This window comes from Marmota monax, unplaced genomic scaffold (assembly GCF_021218885.2).
Source record: "Marmota monax isolate L192 unplaced genomic scaffold, Marmota_monax_Labrador192_F-V1.1 WCK01_AAM20220418_F8-fsc00050, whole genome shotgun sequence".
In the NCBI taxonomy this organism is placed as follows: domain Eukaryota; kingdom Metazoa; phylum Chordata; class Mammalia; order Rodentia; family Sciuridae; genus Marmota; species Marmota monax.
Window position 1 is genome coordinate 10,264,487 of NW_026694552.1, and position 12,290 is coordinate 10,276,776.

Below are 12,290 nucleotides of genomic sequence, written 5' to 3' on the forward strand. Positions count from 1 at the left end.
TCCTAGAAATATTCCTCTGTAGATTTCCATGAATGGCTTCAATCACAGTACCTTACTCAGCCACACCAGGATTTCTCTTCATCTTTGCTCCTGTCATCTCACTCACTTCTGACAATATTTAAGTTCCTAGAGGGTCATGCAGTGCCCCACAGCACCTTCCACCTAGTCTGCACTAAGTGAGTATTTGTCAAGTGATTGATAACAGGGACTCAATTACCAGTTGGAGGATTGAATGGTTTAATTATTCCTTAACATTCTCCTCTGTTTTTCTCTCTCTACTAGACTTATCATTTTTATCTTCCCTGGTATAATTGTCCAACAACAAATGAAAAAACCTTCTCTTTGCAACCAACAATATCCTGAAGTAATTTTTACCTAGTCATTACTGTTTCATCATCCTTTTCCTAGGTTTATCCCTAAACCTACATTTTTATCTTCTTGTCAATCTTTATTCATTGCTTGGTTTTTATCATTAGACTAAATGCCACTAATCTAGGAAAAGTTTCTGGAGATGACTACTGTTGTTAAAGCATAAAGATCTGGTTCTTGAGGTTAAATATTTTATGCAAGTTGTAGACTCTCAGGCCATGTTCAGCACTGGCTGGGGTCCCCAGAGCACTGTATGCGTGAGATGTCAATGGAAGTGACAACTGGGAAACTCAGGTCCAAATCCTGAGATGCTACAAATCTCCTGAGTGTTTATGCATCTGAGAGAGAAAGCATTTCAAATTCTATTAGAGTTTTTAGTTTTACTTTGGATATTTGCAACTTTCCAGGCATTTCTACTACATCAGAAATACAGACTACAATGCCAAGGGGCAGCATGGAATTCCCTTATAATTATAAAAAATACATTCAGGAAAGTCAAGATGTTAAGTGTGGGCAGAGATCCTTGTATTTATAAGGATTTTGGAATATATATAGCATCTGGCCAGTGGTTCTAACCTTTGAAACTAATAGTAATCAAACTTTTTCACAATAAAGCAAGCAAGAAAAATATTTTACATTGGGCCAAGTATACATGAAAACATGCACATGTATGTGTACACACACACACTTAGACACAAACATCACTGAAATAAAAATATCAAGAAATGGGACTCACATTTTCTCTTTTAATCTGTTTTATTTAAAAATACTGGTTATGTCAGACCATGGCAGAAAGACTGTAAGTTCAAAGCCAGCCTCAGCAACTTAGCCACACCCTAAGCAACTTAGCAAGATCCTGTCTCAAAATAAAAATAAATAAATTTAAAAAATGAGTTGGGGATGCACCTTAGTGGTTGTGCCTCTGAGTTCAATCCCTAGTACCAAATATATATATATATATATATATATATATATATATATATATAATCATAATATATATTATGAACTACTAAACTGATTTCCCAGTACATTAACAAATCATTTCCAATAAGTTCAATAAGTTTAAGAACAATGCTTAAAGGGATAGAAACACAAAAGAAGATAAATCATGTTATGTTTTGTATTACTAGAAGATAAATGTATATTGCATTCTATGAAACACTGAAAAAAAGAGGTTCTTAAATTATAGCTAAAGACTAACATCTATAGTAGGCATAAAAAATAATTAACTCTGCTATACTGGTTTTACTATCAGCTTTACTCAATTCTTTGTTTAAACCAACTTGTCATCTTTGATTTGGATGCCTATTGCTATATAAGATGCTATCCAACTATATGGTAGTTCTGTTTCAGTGTTTATAATTATGTAAGGGTTCCATGTTCTTTTACAAGATAGATAGAAGGCTTTGTCATTGTTTTAAAAAGTTATGTATAAATAAGGTATTGGGCTTATTTATATCAAAATATGATCATCTTATCACTATATGGAATAATAACAAAAGCTGTATTTCATTGATTTTCAGACTCTCACCCCCATGCACTGTGGGTCTCTGTCTCTTCCTTTCCCCCTACTTATTTTTATTTTTTCTATTATCTTTCTTCTCTCTTCTCTCTTCTCTCTCTTCCCCTCCTCACTCTCTCTCCTTCACCCCCTCTTGTATTCTAGAATTTCATGGCTCTGGAATGTTCAGATAAAATTGATGAGATACATAACAATACTAAGGCCTTGGGGTTATATAATGTAGAGGATATTCAGGAGAATATCATGGAGCCAAAGGGACTACAAACATTTTAAAAAGTGAAGTCACCAATTGTTTGGGTTACTGATTGGCCCATATATATTGTCCCTTAATGCAGATGTTAGTTCTTCCAAAGTTGCACTGTAGTAAAAGTGTAATAAAAGGACAACATGGATTTCAGCTGTAGTGTGGGAAGATTTGTTATGATATGAATATCTTTCTATATACCTATTCTTAGTGGCTTATATTTTCATTTAGAAGTTCTAGAGAGAAAGAAATCAAATAGGACAAGGGTGGTAGCAACCACATATATGGAAACCATGAGACCAAGTTTTAAAAATTAAATACCCTTTTATCCAATTGACTTTTGAACTGTGTACATAAATTTCCTGTTAAAATCTTAAATCAGGAAAACAAAAAATAAAATGCAGCAGTCTCCCCTTGTCCATGGGGGGATACATTCCAAGACATCTATTGGATGCCTTAAACCATAGATAGTACCAAACCCTATATATACTATTTTTTCACCCATACATACATACATACCTATGATAATTTTTTTTTTTTGTAAATTAGGCACAGTAAGAGATTAACAACAATTTCTAATAAGGAAATAGAACAATTAAAAATATATTGTAATACAAGTTATGTGAATAGGTCTTTCTGAAAATATTTTATTGTACTGTTTCACCCTTCTTCTTGTGGTGATATGAGATGGAATAATGCTTATATGATGAGATGAAGTGAAGTGAATGATATAGGCACTTTGAAGCAGTGTTACGCTATAAGGGTGACTTGAACACAAGCACTGTGATGCCAGAACAGTTGATCTGATGACCGCAATTGCTAAGTGACGAACAGGTGGAGAGTGCATATGTTGTAGCTATGCTAGACAAAGGGATGATTCACATCCTGGGTAGGACAGAGAAAACTGCACATGATTTCTTCATGCTACTCAGAATGGTGCACAATTTAAAATTTATGAATTGCTGGAATTTTCCATTTAATATTTTCATACTCAGGTTCACTGTGGGTAACTGAAACCATGGAAAGTGAAGCCATGGTATTGCCAAAACAAAAATTACAACCAAAGAGCTTTCTGATAATGAGAAGGCAGTATAATGTAGGCCAAGGGGGAAAATAAAAGATTTTGAGGAAGAAAGCACTATGTTCCAATTCTGCCTGTGCGATTTACTAGCTGTGCATTATTAGGCATACTGCTTAATTTGTCTGATGCTATTTCAAATGTTAAATGCGAGTAATGTACACCATCTAGACTATAATGGAGATAATTTAAGATCATGTATTTGGTGCTGGGAATCAAGTTCAGAGGTAGAGTGCTTGCCTAGCAGAGTGAGGCCCCAAGTTCGATGATCCCCAGCACTGGCGGAAAAAAAGGTCATGGTTTGTAGCACCCACTACATAGATTATAGTAGGTAGATATGGTTTCTTAAATATGTCAAAATCCCCATAACTTGTAAATATGTTGTATTATGTGGCAACAGAGATTTTTCAGATAGAATTAAGGTTGATAATTAGCTGATTTTAAATAGGGATATTATCCTGGGTTTTCTGGGTGGGCCCAATGTAAGTGCACACCTACACATGTGCACACATACAAACACACACACACACACACCAGGTGTATATAGTTAACAATAATGCATTATATATTTCAAAATAGAAGAGAGGATTTTGAATATACTCTCCATAAGAAAATGACAAACGTTTAAGGTGATGGTTACATTAATCACTCTGAGTTGATTAATATCCAATGTATACATGACTAAAAACATCACATTTTTTATCTCATAAATATGTACAAATACCATGTTTCAATAAAAATTTTAAAAACAGAAGAAAAGGAATACTAATAGAGTTGCAAAGGCAGAAGTGTCAGAGAGATGCAAAGTGTGTGAACCATTCAACTGGTACTCACTGTCTTCAAAGTTGGAAGAATGGAACCATGAACTAAGGAATGTAGGTGATTTTTGAAAGCTAATAACAGCTTTCAGCTGACTCCAGCAGAGCAAAGGGGACTTCAATCCTACAACTTCAAGGAAGTGAATTATGCTACAACCTGAATAAGGAAGGAAATGGATTCTTCCCTAGAACTTCCAAAAGGGAAGGCAATCCTGCTGACACCTTGATTTTAGCCAAGTGATCACTATGTCTCACTTTTGACCAAGAGAACTATAACAATAATAAACTCATATTTAATTGTTTTAAATTTATACTTAGACAATACTAGGTTAATAAGTATGTGACAATTTAATATGACAGCAATAGAAAACTAATGCAAAGGTGTTCAATAATTAACAGCATTTGCTATTGTTTATTTAGGAAGATCACAGAAATATTAGAAATTACCAATCTATATTGTCTACGAATATTGATGCCACACTAACTTAATCCTCTTGAAAATCAATGCATGTTAGGCAACCTCAGTTCCAATAGAAGCTGGAGTTCTCAAACATGCCAAAGGACTGGGACCCAGAGGTTGGATGTCTGTCTCTGTGTCTTTGCAGTCAGGTTGCCAAGATTTCATATGCCAATCAATAAGTTTTTATAGAAGCAAGTGCCGAGTGATTTTATTAGAATTTATACAATATATTAAACATATAGAGTTATTGGAATTTATAAAAACTGTACCTCCATCATATTTTAGACTAGAAAATTGAGTAGGTAGAAAGCACTATGGTTTGGAACAAGGTAGGAGTTGCTAAATTTTTTCACCTTCATTCTTTTGAGCTTTACCTGCCATTTCATCTGTAGAGCAGGAGCAATAATATACTTACTTCATGGGGTTGTTGTGAGAGCTTAAATACTATAATGCATGCAAAATGTTTGGCATATAACCAAATAGTCTAGGTATTAAGAATTGTTGTTGAGCTGGCCTTTATATGATGTGTTAACATGGTAAAGTATTTCTTATCTAATAGGAACTCATTACTTCCTGGAGAAAAACAAAATCACTGGAGCTTAACTACAAACACACTCACACACACACACACACACACACACACACGTATTTGCCCTTTCTGTGGATCTAACTTAGGGATCATTGGGCCATATTGAAAAATATTTATTGAGTTTAATTGCTGTGCCGTTACCTACATGATTTATTTTACCCAAATCATTTCACATCTATCCTATGAAGTAGGAGTTACTATTCACCCATTTTACAGATTGTTGTCAGGCCAGAAAATCAGTAATATTTAGTTCCTAACCTAGAATACTATTTTAGTCTTGAATTGTTTCATTTGCATGTGGATATATGTATATGTGTGTGTGTTTCCTCAGCATTTATTTGGTAATTTTGATACATACCTCATAGAATAGGGCCACTTCTGACTTCAGTTTAGTTCCATGAAGGGATTTTATCAGAGGCACTTATAATTCTTTCTAAATGATATTTGTTTGAGGGTCTCCACTATGTTCAAATATATTTTACTATTGTACATCTTTCCTCTCTCTGTGAAAAACCCAGTGTGATTCATAACAATTAGAAATAGATGCTAGGTGTCCTTAAATATCTCATCCAGTGGCTAGTTTTCTATAAAACTAAAGTTATTGACCAAACCATGAATTATAATTATATTTTCTATTTATTGATTGCTCATTATATGCTAGTGCCTTATAGTGTCTCATATATGTTTCATAGCAACTCAATGCTAATGAATACTATTATTAATCTTATTTTACTCATGGGGAATCTGAGGCTCAAACGCAAAGTACCAAAGTACTTTGTGCATGTTTACACAGCTAGTAATTTGTCAGCCCAGCCAGAGTTTGAACTCAGGTCTGTGTGAGTTCCCAAACCCTGGTCTTTCTGGCAAACAGAACAATCCTTTGTTCTGATTCCTCTTGAATTTGTCTCTCTTACCTACACTTTAGGCCTTTAAACTGGCTAATAAGAAAATCAGACATAGGAAAAGTTTGTATTTTTATTTTTTATATGATAAACCACATGAATTGTCCCTACATCCCTTGTAGGTCATTGTTTATTTTCAAATGAATTTCAAATGCTTTTTTTGAATAATCTCTAGTCCATTGCTTTTCAGATTTTGCTATGAACATGAATCATTGGAGATCTTCATTAAAAGCAGATTCTGATTCAGTAGGTCTGGAGAAGGGCCCGAAATTCTGCATTTACAGATAGCTCTTAGAAGAGTCTCTTCTAATTCAGTGATGTCCTTCCTATAGTGTGGAAGTTCTTCATATTATCCTGGAAGATACATTTGTTCCATAAGCACTGCACATTAATCTATTGTGCCACCAGAGCTCCTTGGACTATAGTAGACATATTTGCATTGGCCTATTTCCCCAGGCCCTAAAAGAAATTGTGGTAGGATTAGTGGAAACTAAGCAAGAGTAAAGGACAGAGGCAGATGATAATGACCATTCTGGAAACTTTTCATCTTCTCATTTCTGACATAAAACTCATCTGTCTTTCTTTTCTATTTCCTTTGTTTTAATCTTTCAAGAAATGTGTATGTTTGTGCACATATGCACACAAACACACATACACACAGGCATGTGCACACACACACACATGCAATTAAAGGTGCTGATTCTCAGAATGAGTAAAGAAAGCAAGAACCAAAGTCATTGTATTCCACCAGCTTCCATTCCCCAAAACTACAAAGGAGCATTGGAGACTGGGATTTCTAGGAGTCTTGTTATTGGTAGTATAAACCAGATTAGCTACATAAATGTGAGCAGCTAAAATTTTGTCATGTTTAATTCTGACCTCCACCTGAACATGCTAGTTGTAGGCATATGTCAGCATATGTCATGCTTTCTTGGCTAGCAGGATAGGGGTGTGTGTGTGTGTGTGTGTGTGTGTGTATTGAAGAAAGGTGGTGGGTGAGAAAGTGAAAAACAAAGTATGGGAATAACATGTAATATAAACATTCAATATACACATTAAATGGAATTAGAAGGTTGTGATCTTGGTAAACTTTGCTTTTGATTCTTCTAAATTTATTGGCAAGATCTCCAGAGAGCTGTAGAAAATTTATTCTATAGCAATAGACAGTCTTGGATTCTGGTTTTGCCTTTGTCAAGCTAGATTTAGGCCAGCTATTTCTACTCTCTGAGTCTTAGGTTCTCTACAGGTGAAAGGGGATTGGACCCTGCCAAGATCCCTGCTTTTTTCTCATCATCATTTTTTTCTTTGCCTCTCCTAAGGCAAAAAGCCGTGGTAATTGCACTGGCATCCAAGAGCCATCTCTTCAATGGGTAAAGGAGAACTAAACCTAGGGAACTTGCAGAATTTTCCTGACCCAGTGACTGCAATTATTGCTTAACCTCACCAGCTTTTAATTTAAAAAAATCATCTGTTCTCACTCAGTTGAGGATGATGTACATGTTTGTTTATGAGACAATGGTTAAATCATTCAGGACTCATTCCTTGTTGGCAGGATGGGTCTTGTGGTCTCACTGGACAGAGTCTGAGGGGCCCATCCACAGGAGGAAAGCTTCATGAGTTTTAGAAAGCTTGACAATATGGATATATCAGTTACTAAGCTCTGGAAATGATGGCTAACGTCAGTTTAGCCTGGATCTGCAGTTAATTAGCTGCAACTACAGCCTAGAGTGGAGCGTCAATTCTGTCTGCAGACTGAAAACTTTGTCATATTCTTCCCTGGAAACCTAGAAAATGACTGGGCCAGATTAGTTGGTGGCATCTTAGGGCCTGGGGCATCTTGAGGAGAGAGGCCTTGTCCTCCCTTTTCCCCTACTAGCTAGCAGACTGCATCTGTCTGAATGGCTTAGTGTACCTCATCTGAAAACACGAACATTTGGTGGAGGAAGAGCAGACAGAAATGCTTCTTTGGTTCCTCTCCTTCGGTTATGGAATCATGGCAAAAGACAAATTAGAATATTTGGCAGCAGGCTGGAGGGAAATAGCGTGGCACATTTGAAATATTCATTTGATAATTAAGCACCTGAATGGTTTATAGATTGGAATTTAATAAGCTAAAAAGTGAAATGAGATGACAACACTGAAAATGCACTCCAAGGTTCCCAATTCCCTGGTTCTAAGGAATTCTATTACTGTTTACTCAGTGTTTACAAGTCAAACCACAGACAATTTTAAGGTACTTCGCATTTCAGTTGATTTTCTGAACTGATTCCATTCCCAGTCAAAGCAAACATCTGGATAGTTTTCCTTCCATGTGTTTCAAAACATCTTTGGTTTTCCTATTTCTCTTCTCTTTCTCCCTTCTGCATCTCCAATTTCCTGGTCTGGCCTTCTCTAAACACTGTGGTTCTGCATGTCATTCTTGTTTTAGTTGTTAGCTTTACAATGACTAGAATCATAGGATCATAGCTCTCATGGTTGGAAGGGATGATAGATATCATCTGATCCAGGCCACTATGTTGAAGCATACACTGAAATCAGGTGAGTCTGTATTAGTGAATCTGGGGGCTACATTGATTCCAAATTCCTGCACCTGCCCCCCTCCTTGTCTTAGGAATAACCATAGGTCACAGCCCATTTCAGCAACTACACACATCAGCTGGAACACAGCAAAAAACCACTACACCTTAAGCTTCATTCCTGTTGATACTTTGAGTTCTTCCCCAATCATGAAGCTGTTGCTTCTTTCCTAGCTGTCTGCAATCTTGTCTTTGCTATCTATGGGAAAGTGTAATTTTAACCTAAGTAGATATATGCTCATGATTGACCCCCAAAGAGTAACAGAATGGACACCTTTTCAGATCCTATGTTAGTAATCCCCATTCCGCTCTGTCTCTCCGCAGTGAGCATTAGAACAAATTGCCCAATGCAACGTAAACAGTCTCACTTAATGCAGAGTCTGTTTCTCTCATTTGCTTAGTTGGAAGGAGGTAATTCATTGTATTTCAATAACATAGTAATAAATGGAAAGTTCAACAGAAAATCCAGGATGCTTTGGAAGCACAAATTTGACCCCCCCCCCCCTCAGCTATAGAAACACAGAACCTGAATTGTACAGGATTGATTGGAGTCCTTGAAAAACTACACACACACACACACACACACACACACACACTCACACACACACACACAGATCAACTGTGCATATAGTTACATAGTCTAAAAGTTTATGAAAATAGCACCTCCCTGGAACCAAAATATAGATTTCAAGTGGCATTTGGTTCTTCTTTCAACCTCACAAATGGATCCTGCGTTTCCTTTATCTCAGACTAAACATTTGCTTTAAAATCAACTTGGTACTATATGATTGTATTACCATGCCTTTCAATTCAGAATAAACATATTTTAAAGACTGAATGAAAGGCACTATTCGACATCATTTAAATCTCAGCTTTTTAAGAGTTTATGAGAAATGAGACACGACATAGTTCATCTGTACATCATCAAAAAATCTAAGAGATCAACAATAGAAAATTATGAATGCTGATATATAAACATGTCATTCTTAGTAAATGCCATGAAAATAAATATATGACAATAGGCCAATGTGTCTGGATGCCATTATGAATGTAGCAATTATTCCTCATTTGAAGCCATGGCTAACATGCACAGTCTCTAAGGGGAGAATTATTGATTAGTATGTGTCTCTCCCACTTATATAATAAACTCGGGTAAAGTTCAGAGAATCTGTCTTCTGGGCTGGTTTCCCAGCGCCAGGCTTTTCATAAGGGAGTGATAACCTTGCTAAACACTTGGCTATCACCACGCATAACTATGGCCCAAATAGGCCAGGTTGGTAACGGGAAAAAAAAAAAAACAAACAAAAAAACACCTTCTCCCAGGCTCATTTTCAGAAACCATGAAGAAAGATCAGGATCTGGGAATTCAGCTCAGGACTTGCCTATGTGGGACATGATCATAGCTATTTGTCCAAGTCAAAGCATGTGGGGGAGGTTTGGGAGCTGTCCACTTTGGACTACAGTGATTGCCCCTGCCTATTTGCATTTCCTGGTTTCTTTAAGGAAGCCAGGCAAACGAATCTGGCCCTTTCTTAAGTTTGAAAGATGCAAAAACAGAAAGAAGCTAAATGAGGGGCTCTGGTCCCTGAGCCCTCATGAACCCTGGCTCTTTACAGCTGAAGATTGATATTGTTGAAGAACAAGTATCCTTTTTCCTAACCCATCCCTTGCCCATTTTGAGGAAACCTGGGAGCAGGTTCGGGGGAGCTTAATATCTACCCAAGGATGGAACAAATCACTATCCATGCAGTGGTATGGCAAAGCTCTGGTTTAGGAGAACAGTAGCAGTGAGAAGGATGCTTTTAATCATTGCCATCAACATTTGGTCCTAGAACCCTTAACGCCCTCTCCCTGGTTGTATTTCTTTTGCCCATGTCCCAAAACAATCTGTTGCTGGCCTCTCCCTGCTCCCCACCACCTGGAGCTCACAGCCAGTCAGCCAGCCAGCGCCTCCCAGTTTACATCAACCCAGCACCTTCATTAAACCCGCTCCTCACCGCCCCAAGGGTAGCAAAGCGGACGACTCCAAGCCGCCTGTCAACTTACCCCGGGCCAAGTGGTTTCCTCGGATCTGTGTAGTCTGGGATCGGTGGACTAGGGCGCGAGGTGCCGCGGCAGCCTTCCTGGACTGGTCTTCCGTGGCGCAAAAACAGCAGCCGCCTGGGACAGCCGGGGGCCTGGAGGCTGCCGAGTGGGTGGGCGGGTGAGAATAGGGAAAAAAAGGGGCGGGACGCAGAGAGGAGCACAAGTACTGCTTCCTACCTTCGTTTCCTTTTCCCCTCTTCAGTTATCTCAAAGTTCCCAACTGGCCAGACCTTCTCACCTTTTGCCTTCACCAGCGCCCCGAAACTCTTTGCTCCACCCGTGCCCCTGCCGTGTTCTCGCTCGCTTCTCCTGGGGCTCTCGGACCCAGCGTGAGCCCCCCAAATGCTCGCAGTCCCTTCACGCAGCCAGCCAAACACAATAAGCAAGAGAATAAACTGACACGGGGAAACTGACAGGGAGAGCTGACACGGTGGTGTGAAGCGGGCGCCGGGGAGAGAGAAAGAGAGGGAGCGAGAGGACCGCATTCACACGCTGACACGCACACTCAAGCACTAGCTGTAAGGTAGCGGCTGGTGGGAGCCCCTGCCACCCCTCCAAATCCGTTTTCTAGACCAGAGGCTTCAGTCCCATTCTGCTGCTGCTTCTGGAAAATGCTATACAGCGAACGGGAGAGAAAAGCAAAGAGGGGTGGGGAGGGGAAAATCAAGGAGGCGCGCTCTCTTTCTCCTCCCCACCCCTAGCTCCAAAAATGTTCAACCCTGAGCTCTTCCCCCCTCTTCTCTCTGCCCCTGGCTTCCCTTCCCTCTGCTGCTGTTTTCTTTCTCCCTCCCTTTAGGGTGGTTGCGAGCTGCGGAGAACCCGTCGCGGTTGCGATGTGTGTGTGTGTGTGTGTGTGTGTGTGTGTGAGAGAGAGAGAGAGAGAGGGGGGGGGGTATAAGCCCTGGTTGGCAAAAGCACCTCTCACCTCCCCCAGCCCCTGGCCAAAGCCTGGCTGGCTCTCCCGGCTCACAGCTGGGGCGGGCGGGGCGGGGCGGGGGAGGCGAGGAGGGGGGGAGGGAATGAGGGAGGACGGGGCAGCCTGCAGGGGCAGCAGCTCCTGCCTTCTTTGCAGCTCCGCGGCCAGGGGTGGAAGGAAGCTGCAGCCGCAGCCCCAAGTCAGCCCCCGCTGCCCCGTCCCACCGTCTCATTTCTCCCCTCTCGGTACGGAATTTTCTGTTTCGTTCGTTTGCTTCCCCAGACTTCCTCCTCCTCTGGGTGGTGGCAGAGACGGGAGGGGAGAGAGGGGAGGCTGATCGCCGGTGAGAGTAGAGGGGACAGGAGCGCCTAAAGACTCCTGGCTTGCAGAATCTCACCTTACACCTTGGATCGAGTGCCTCCTGCTTTGGGCAGTGACCTCTTGCCCACTTAACTCTACCCTGGCTCTGGGCTGGTCGTAGCCGGGCTGCATAGGCAGCCACAGGGCATCCTGGGGGAAGGGAGTTGAATGGTTAGAGTAAGGTCGGGCAGCTGGTGGGACAGTGGAACAGTGGGGCTCTGAGTTGTCAGGGGCTGACCTGGGGTCGTCGGTGATTGGCTTCTGACCCTTCCTGGGTGAGTTTAACCTAGGGCATGCAGCCCCACAGAGAAACCTAATTCTTACATAGGTGACCCTCTCACCAAACAGTCGTCTCCCAATACCCAGCCTAT

General features: G+C 40.2%; 1 protein-coding gene across 3 annotated transcripts in view; it reads right to left on the reverse strand.

Annotated features, from left to right (window-relative positions):
• Trpc5 (transient receptor potential cation channel subfamily C member 5) overlaps positions 1 to 11,480 on the reverse strand; it is a 292,903-nt gene extending 281,423 nt beyond the window's left edge. For 2 of the 3 annotated variants that reach the window (XM_058571660.1, XM_058571659.1), the window contains exons 1-2: positions 10,821 to 11,480; positions 10,605 to 10,742 (exon numbers count right to left, since the gene is read on the reverse strand). The gene's annotated coding sequence lies outside the window, so the exon portion shown is untranslated. The other variant, XM_046420858.2, reaches the window with a different exon arrangement.
• Positions 11,481 to 12,290: the final 810 nt, after the last annotated feature.